This window comes from Anneissia japonica, unplaced genomic scaffold (genome assembly GCF_011630105.1).
Source record: "Anneissia japonica isolate Jap-2015-1 unplaced genomic scaffold, ASM1163010v1 scaffold1949_len687591_cov173, whole genome shotgun sequence".
Lineage (NCBI taxonomy): Eukaryota > Metazoa > Echinodermata > Crinoidea > Comatulida > Comatulidae > Anneissia > Anneissia japonica.
Genome location: NW_022754854.1, coordinates 151,230 through 161,374, shown reverse-complemented (window position 1 = coordinate 161,374; position 10,145 = coordinate 151,230). Strand labels below are relative to the sequence as shown.

At 32.2% G+C, this 10,145-nt stretch overlaps 1 protein-coding gene across 1 annotated transcript in view; it reads left to right on the top strand.

The window, feature by feature from the left end:
* LOC117123278 overlaps positions 1 to 10,145 on the top strand; it is a 41,183-nt gene that overhangs the window by 1,987 nt on the left and 29,051 nt on the right. Inside the window, exon 2 of the mRNA XM_033269140.1 lies at positions 4,849 to 5,007. The gene's annotated coding sequence lies outside the window, so the exon portion shown is untranslated. The remainder of the gene's footprint in view (positions 1 to 4,848; positions 5,008 to 10,145) is intronic.

The window sequence follows — 10,145 nt, the reverse complement described above, 5'->3', positions numbered from 1 at the left end:
TAAGTAAATGAGCAAATTTTATTACTCACCCCTGTCTCTTATACACATCTAGATGTGTATAAGAGACAGGGGTGGGTGCGAATTTGTAGAGATTGGACCAAAATTGGAGGAGAGCGCTTAGGGGGAGGGGATCCTGCTGGGATAGAGGGGGGCGGAGCTCAGGAATTTTTGATAATTTTAGGTCTTAGTTAATCGAATTCTGAAGAAGCATATACCGTTTTCAGTGGCGGATCTAGAAATTTGAAGAGGGGAGGGGGGTTGCAGGGAGGGACTTTCACAGATGTAGGAAATACCACCTCAGCCCCACCATGGGGAGACTGAAGGAAGAAATTTTATTACCATGGCACCTTCAATATGGCCAGAAATTGCATTCTCATACAATTTGAATATCATTTTCTTTTTTCACATTTTTTTTTTTTTTTTTTTAATTTTTAAAAATTGTGGGGGAACTAGATTCAGTTGGGCTTCTTGAATCCCCCACTGTCAGTGGCGGATTTATGAATTTGATATAAAGGTGGGGGGGGGGAAGGAAAGGAATTTTACAGTTTGAGAGTCCATGACACCTCAGCCCCACCATGGTTGGGCCTGAGGTAAGAAAATTTATGATTATGGCACCTCTATAATTATGCGGAGATGGGGAGTGGGTGGCGCTTGGGGGAACCCTGCTGCTGGGATCGAGGTGGTGGAGCTCAGATTTTTGATAATTTGAGGTCATATTTAATCGATTTCTGAAAGATGCGTTCGGTTTCGGTGGCGGATCTAGGCATCTGATAGGAGTCCAGGGAGGGACTTCATAGATGGAGGAAATACCACTGTCCACATTATTTGAATTTACGTGTAAAATGGGTCCACCTTGATATTGTCCCGCAATGTTTGAAAATTTTGGCTACTATTGATTGAGAGTTGATAACACCACAGCCCCACCATCGTTGGGGCTGACGTAAGAAAATTCATTATTATGGCACCTCAAGATGGCCGGAGATGGCACTCTCATACTTAAATTTGAATATAATTTTTTTTTCTTTTTAAAAATAATCTCGACAGAGATGCGGGGGGGGGGGGGGTGCGCATCCGTCGCACCCCTGCGTACGGGCCTGTTATAATGACTGTACTCAGGGGCGGATTTGGGGGACTGGCCCCACTTCCCTAAGTTATTGACTAATAAGTGGGTCTTTTGACGAATGTATAATTATATTATAAAGGGTGAAGTAAGACATTTTCTTGCTACATGTTTTTATATTACTGATGATTATTTTCCTAGAATCGGCCGCATAGCGAAATCCCATTACATAATGCATAACGATAGCTGTAGGTAGGACCAATCTTGAATAGGAATTTAGTTCTTAATAGTGTAGTTCAGCACATGGAGAGTTGTAGCAACACAGAAGCAGGGTTACTGTAATCGCGATTTAGGATTAGATAGCAACTTGACAGCCGTCAAATCGTGAGCTCCAGCAGATTCTGTCGGGTAATCAAAGCCAGGTTACAAACCACAGGCTTGAACGTCGATGAACTGATAAAAATAAATGTTTTGAGAAACGTAAGAAGGCGACATAATAACTCATGCGGCTATTTTTCTTATCTACAGATAAATTTGTAACAAAGTAGACCTTTATGTTTTTACTTTTGTTATCGTTTTGACGGAAACCATGGAACTATAATATGTAGGTTAGGGAAATGCCTGGGTAGTAGGATGACGTGCATCGTTTTCGATTCAGATTAATTGGACAAAAACTTTCAAATTCAAAATCAACTGTTATTATTTAACCTCTCGTGGAAGGCCATAGGCCTACTGTACACAAACATAAATGATACAAATTATTGCACTATGACACAGGACAAAGCAGAATTGCAAAGGTGACGCAAATAGTTATGTAGGTCTATTTAGTAGCGATACTGTTGGAATAAACAATAATTCATATTAAAAATAATAATAATAATAATAATAATAATAATAATAATAATAATAATAATAATAATAATAATATTAAAAGTACACAGATCTTACATTTTAAAAAGTCAATATTTAAAAATAATGGTTACAAAACGAATGTATAAAACGGAAGTCGTTATTAAACTATTGAAAAATAAATGTTGATATTAAAATGGTGGACTGGTTTTTTTGTTGTTTATCTTCGGATAACGCAGTAGGCAACACAGAAACAGATTAGGGATTTAATTGTTTTGTTTTACCGCTTTGATGTTTACAGTGCATCTCACTTGTTCACTTTTGTTTTTTAGTGATTCACCGCCTGTGACGTGGGCCCGTGTAAAAGCAGGGAGTTGTTATAGTGACTATAACAACTCCCTGGTAAAAGGCCACTGTAATTTAAAACAAATCGCGTCTATTAACAAATAGCATTTAAAATCCCTAATTCATAAACGCCGGTTCTGTGTAATTGTTTTACATTGTTTATTCTTAGTCATTCTGACCCTCTTATATTATTATTGATTTAGTGTCGTAATGTCAATAATAAGTAAATGAGCAAATTTTATTACTCACCCACTGCACTACTCAGTCAGGATATTTCGGCTCCATTCCCCGGAGCCCTTTCACCTCTCTGGCTTCGTATCGTAACAATCTGTGTAAGGTTCTGTGTAAGAAATATGAATAATTTTTTGGGTCTTAAATGCGTATATAATAAGCGTCTGTTTTTATTATTTCCATCTTATTTAGTATTACAGTAGAGTCACACTTCTCAATATCAAGTTAATTTAGTTTCCGGCCTATATGGATGTCTATAAAACGAAGACCTAAGACTCATTAACGAAGACCCCTATTTTTTCTTTTTTATTTTGATGATAATACGCCAGGCTGTCACAAAATCAAAATTACGAAATTTTTGGGGCGTCTGTTTGTGAATTTTTTTAAAGGGCCTTCTTTTTATAGACACCCTATATGGGTGTCTATAAAACGAGAAGACCCGAAAAACGAATACCTCAAATTATTTCTCAATTATCTTATTGAAAGTATTTCAAAATCATCATAAAACAGTTGCCAAGTACCTATTTCAATATTACAAAAAAAAAAAAAAAAAAAAAATAGGAGTCCTCGTTTTTGGGTCTTCGGTCTTCCGTCTGGTTTGCATACCCGGGCCTATATGCAACACTTAACTCAGTATTTTATGAAATTTTATCTGACATTAATATTTTTCTCAGCTTTGAGAAGCTAATCTTCGCTCAATCATTTGGTTTACTCAGTATTTTTTGTGTGTGTGTGTTCCTTGTTCAAATGTATTTGGTAGCCTATGCCTAAACCTGCTATAAATTTGACTTGTTGGCCTACAACGTACTGTATATTGATTTTGTTAATAATAACTTTATTGTCTCTTTTTGAGGCACAGTTCTCATTGCGAAATGCAACAAAAACAATATACAAATATTTTAACAATCATACAATATGTGAACTAACATGTCATCAGAGATTTTTAACACATAAAAAGTGATTTTAAGGTGAAGAGGAAGTTATAAAAAATATAGAACAATACACATATGACATCAACTGTGTGCACTTTTTTTTATTATAAGAACACATCTTATAAGAACACTGAGGCTGAAATTGCTTAAAAATTAAGAACAAAATAAGAGCAAATTGAGGCTGAGGTAAAATGTCAAATGAGGTTTTTGAAATACCCAAAAAATTATATCTGTACCTTATGTACAGTAATGTAGGTGTGACTATGTAATACCCCCTATAATCAGGTGTACTCTCATTTGGGGCCATTTTTACCAAGCCTTTTTTCTGGGGCAATTTTTCCAGGGCATTTTTTCAGGGCCCATTTTTCTGTACAATAATAATTTTCTATGTTTGAAAAGTGTGTAAAATAAGAACAAATTAAGAACATCTTGACCCTGAAATCGGCCAAAAAATAAGAACACTGAGCCTGGGCAAAATTTTACTGGTTCTTATAAAAAAAAAAAAGGTGTAATGGATAAGGCTAACAAGTGTAAATGTCACTGGGTTCTTTCCATGCAGTAGTTAAAAATAATTTATTAAAATAGTTTTTAAAGATTTTACATGCCATTTCATAATTATTGCTGATTAAAAATTGTGTTGTTATAATTTGATACTAATTATGGATTTGAAGATCATTAAAATCATACGGTAGTATTTAAGTGTCAACGTGAGGTAAATAAGTCCCAGAATAAGTGTGTTCTAAAGGTTCTTTTAGATGACCCAAAGTCAAGTGTAAAATTAAGAAGTTACTCACTATTTATTTCTATTTTTATATTTTTGTATTTTTTCCCCCGGAATACATTTAAAATAATTATGATATAATTCCATGCAGTAGTTAAAAATACTTTCTGTAAAAGGTAACACAATCAGGCAAATCGACAAGCAACGATTACATTAATTACGAATTAATAATTTTTTTAACTACTTGACCGTGATTTATGAGGGGCGTGGAGTATGGGGGGGGGATGGGAGGGGGATTATCCCGCATCCTTTAGATACGCCACTGGTATAGGCCTATAAATAAGTAATTTTTAAGTCGTTCGAATATTGGTTTTCTAAAAATTTTAGCCTATACAATGAGAATGGGAAATCGTTTTATTTCTCCACAATTAGGCCTATGATAAACCTAGACCTATATTTTGGGCTGACCACGATTGTATTGTATTGTTATAAACCATTAAATGTGGTACCGTATAAAAGTACAGTACTACTATCCAGAAACTAAGAACGGTGCAAAACTAGAAAACCAATTTTGTCAAACGAGACATTATAGAATGATCAATGAGGGCGGGTTACCTCTAGCGCAAGAGGTCAAATATTGAATTCTCCACTCACTATCAGAATCGTATTTTATGTCATCAACATATTTTTTTATTTGCATTTCTTTAAAGGAGGTCATCATTGCTTTCATGACAAAGTGATAGTGGACTGGCATCTCTAGCATTGTATGCTTATCAGTGATTTATGAGTCGTGGCCTACAACCGCGCGACTCCATTGGGATCCCCAAGTACAGTAGGCCTAAAGAAAGGAGCTTACCTGTGATGGATCGGTATGATTTTGAATCAAATTATTTATTTCAAACACCTATTGTTAATCAAACTATGTGTTTTACTTACTGTTTTACTTTCTGTGATTAAAGTTTTTGTACACAGCCACCTTAAAAAATTTTTTTAAGAACCAAGAAAAAATACCCCCTCAAAATGAAAAGAAAAAATATTAAGCTTATTAAAGTCAGACTCCGGAGAAAAAAAATGTTTTGATATGTTGTAGAACTGATTTTTCCAAGACAGAAAAAAAATTGTTTGACGAAAAACTGGGGAACAGTGAACGAGCTACAGATTTTTGAATATTTAAAAACTGGGGGAAAAAGGGGCGTAACCACCCATTTTTACACCTTTTTCCCCCAGTTTTTAAATATTCAAAAATCTGTATCTCATTCACCGTTGCTCAGTTTTTTGTCAAACAACTTTTTTCTGTCTTAGAAAAATCAGTTCTACAACATATCAAAAATTTTTTTTCCTCCGGAGCCTGACTTTAAAACGAAATACGTAGGCCTAAGTTCTATTCAAAGGTTTGTAAGAATTGTAAGATTTATTGGTTCTCTCTTTTATAACAGAGGAACGCTCTCGCGCAGGAGAGGTTCGACCCGTACAACAGTTACAAAACAACAACTGACAATATATAAAAATGAATTATTGAAAAGATAAATAAGTAAAGAAAAAATACTGGACAAACAAAACAAATGTTACTCTCATTATTCTGTAGTAACTAAGGAATAACTTAATGTACAAAAAAAAGAAAAGAAAAAAAGAAAAAAAAATAGAGAATTAAATTACAGAATATAAAGTAAATAAATAAATAAAATGACAAAAAATATAAGTTTATAAGTACAGTAAATAACATAAAAATTAAATATTGGTGGTAATGTTTTTCATTAGTTCAGTTCTTTCAGTCATTGCTTTTCTTTAATATGTTTTACAATGGTTATCAAATACGGTATGTTACAATATGTTATATTCTCGAAAATGTTATTTTAATACCTGAGTTTTATCATTATTATATATTAATGCTTCTCCATGCAAATCTTCAAACAATATCATTATTATTAATATATGCTTTTATGTGACGCATTTAAAGGATTGATTCTATTCAAAAATGAAAAAAATCTATTAATCTTATTAAAACGAAATAGTTACATAGGCCAAAGTTCTATTCAGGGGACACAGGTATAAAGGAACACTTTTTATTATAGTCAAGAAGGTGTTTTCTTAACAGGGGTTTTACAGTTTTAGCATTATTATTAATATTTGTTGGTGTGATGCATTTAAAGGTTATCCGAAACATGGCATAGTGAAAGTGTCCACCAAGCAGTTTAAAACGAAGAATAAATATCCCTAGCATAATGATTATTAAAAATAACTAACGGTTTATATTGATATTCAAGATTGTTGAATTTAATCGAGACATGTATATTCTTAACGAATGCCAGCGTCCTGTTAGCGTGTGAAAGCTCTGTTGGATAAACAATGTTTTTGACTAGAAGGAAACAAAAGCTCGGATAGTAAAGGAATAAACTTTAAAGTTAAAAAGGCGTTAATGAGCTGTCCAGTGTAATATATCCAGAGATACAAACAAGTTGGATTAGCCATTTAAAAGCGTGGGATCGTATAGATATAGCCATCGTTGCATTTAATCGGTTTATTTAGAATATCAGTTATTGTTTATATTTAACGTTTGTAGAGTTCCGACAGTTTACGGTAGAGTATAGTTTACCATGGAGGAGTTTAGTTTAGAGTTTGACTTGCCACAAGTCTCTTAGTATTTTTATTATTTTTCTCATTATGGACAGCGCCACCAACGAGAAAGTTAAGATAAGATAAGATAAGATTTATTGGTTCTCTTTTATAACAGAGGAACACTCTCGCGCAGGAGAGGTTCGACCCTTACAACAGTTACAAAACAACAACTGACAATATATAAAAATGAATTATTGAAAAGATAAATGAGTAAAGAAAAAATACTGGACAAACAAAACAAATACTCTCATTATTCTGTAGTAATTAAGGAATAACTTAAGTAAAGTAAATAAATAAATAAAAATGACAAAAAATATAAGTTTATAAGTACAGTAAATAACGTAAAAATTAAATATTGGTGGTAATGTTTTTCATTAGTTCAGTTCTTTCAGTCATAATGATTATAATAATAATAAGTTAATTTACAGACGGAATAATCCAGGGGAAAAAAAAGAAGTCGAGTATGGGACGCCAATTAAATTAGGTATGGCGCGCACTAAGTGCAATAAAGAGTGAGTAACCCAAAATTAGGGCCTGGAACCCAGGCTAGTTTAGAGTATAATAACTGTCAGTGACAACTTTATCAGGGGTGGATTTGAATCTTCCTAAAATTTACCGTGATTTTACCAACATGCATATTTTTTCATGAATTTTAAATAATAACCTATAGTAAGTTGGCCTAAAGTTAAAACTTTGTTAATTCAACCTAACGAAAATTCCTGGATCCCCAAATGAATGCATTTAATTTATTAATATAATTATAATTTACTGTCAAATAGGCATACTGTAGTAAGTAGTATATAGGCCTATTTATAGTTTAATTTTTTAATTGAATTTTATATATAGTCTTATTATCATTAATGTAATAATCATATCATTATCAATATCATCATTTTTATAATCATCACCACCATCATCATCATATTAAAATGTTATATAATTATCATAAATTGCTTTAAAAATTGTTCAAAAGGTTTAAACACAGTATCAACTAATATTTATTCTAAAAAAAGTGCTATTCAATAATTAACTTGCAAGTTTATTCTTACAATATTTATCTAAAGATTAGCTGTTAAAAATCAACTTTCACAACGTCCTGTTGGATAGAAAAAATATTAGTTTAAAAGAAAAACAGCAATGAGACCATATTTACCGTGGTAATTCTCTTTTTCAAGGGCCATTTTCATCATGGAAAGTATTTTCCCTTTACATTGTAAATTTTTTTTAAATGTATATTTATTAAATCATTGTCATAAAACCTTAACCAACGCTTATTTTTGTGACCATTTTCTGCCACATAAAGAGGGCACCTTCTCTTAAACTTAAACTTTTTTATTTTATTTTGGCCTTGCATATATAATTCAAACGTATTTAATTGCTTCTTCAGTTGGTATTGTGTTTTTTTGTTTTTTTTTGTGCTGTCACATAAACATTTATTGTTTTTTTAAGATACGGTATTTTATTTCGTGTAGCCTATATTTGTAGTGTTTATATTAGTCCTATGCATCTATTTGTACAGGTTTTTAGTGGAAAAGCGTTTCTCCATAATTATTAGATAATGATGATATAGCGAAATAATCGCTCTTGTCACAAGTTGACTCGCATTAGGCTATTAAAATATTTAGAGAAAGTATTGATCAATGACACTGTAAATAGGAAATATAATAACATTACCACTTCAACACCTTCAACCCAGTCCCAAATCAAATCAATTTTTATTGTCCAAAATAACAGAATGTATAGTGGAAATTATTCGTCTTTAGATACAAACAAACGTGAACAAATCGCTCAATCAACAACAAAAAATTACACAATCAAAATGTCAAAAAATGAAAAGAAAGCAAAACTTCAATAAGGCCTATATTTGATTAAAGATTATAAAAATACAATTAGAATAATAAATAATAATACAATTTAATTATTAGGAGTGTCCCTGAATAGGGGTACTCCTATTAAGAGGACACTAACTAAAATCGTGAAATTGTACCCTTAATAGGGTTTTTTTACAGGTTGCCGTGGCCTTTAGCAGCTTTAGTCTTTAATTAGAATAATGAAGATAAAAGACATCAGTAAATTTGGAACCACAGTAAAGTGGTCTTTAATTGGGGGTGATCTTTAAAGAGTGGTCTTTAATTAGAGGGAGAACTGTAATTATGAAACCCATGCAATAATATATGAATGTAAGGATAAATTTACTTAATAAATTATCTATTGTGTTTTGTTTACCGTTTCTTTTCACAAATTTAGTATTTATATTGCAGAAATGAAGCACAACTATTGTTGAATGTGTTTACCTTTTGTTCTGTTAAGAAACATTGTACCAATCAACAGCTTCCAAGGATCATGGAATAACGATTCTTGTATGAGATTATAAGGCGATTTTGGAGGTGTCCAAAGAACTCGCTGGTTGGAACTCGTTTGAATTGGTTGTTTCTTAAAGTATGGTGATCTCTTTCTTGTTGTCATATTACTTTTCAAGTATCTCTTTACAGCACTCACAGCTTTCTCATGTCGATGGAGGGATTTAGTCGAAACTGATGGTTCATGTTCACTTGCTTTCATCTTCTTTTGCAAAACTCCATCGCTGGTAGAAGATGTCTTTCTTTTTCCATTATTCTTGTGTAAAGGGCTTGAGTGCAGGGTGCCCTGTCCCTTTGCTGCGGTACCTATAAAAGAAACTTGGTACTCAAATTAATAAAGTGCTAAGATAATACAGTACATAATGTTATACCTTCCTATAACTGAATTGGAGTCTAGCAAGTTAAGGTACTGTAAAGTTTTCGAGCTGTTTTTAGAATATTCTCTCTTTTTTTTTTAAATATTTCAATGTGCCGGAATTTTTTCTAAACATAAAATAGTTAATTTATGAATGTGTGGCAGTGGTACTAAAGTATAAGAATAACAAATACAAAATAATTTGATGTACAGTACTTTTTAAAAAGATGTAATGCTAATAGAACAGTCATCTCCAGCCACATACATATCTTGCAATTAAATCAATCAGTAAAAAAAGTATTAATCATACATTAAATAAGGAACATGTACATGTTCTTTGCACTATATGTCTGTTGCAATTTGATTTTTTTTTGTCTTAAATGTTAATGTTTTTAAATTTGAAAAGCTGTATCAACCAACAGTTCTTTGTATGTTTTTATATGAGGACAAAACAACATTTCTTGCATCTTATGAAATGATTATTTCAAAAGTTAAATACAGTAGCTGTATAAACAGTAGACCGTTACTGTACCTGTTTAAACTTAAAGGATACAGTTAAACTTGCCTAAGTGGAATAATTTCTAAGACAATCTTATTTTACATGCCAAATTGTTGTGTTTTCCATTAATTAACAATCTGTAAGTTGAATTTTATCTAGGTCGAACAATATTTCAAT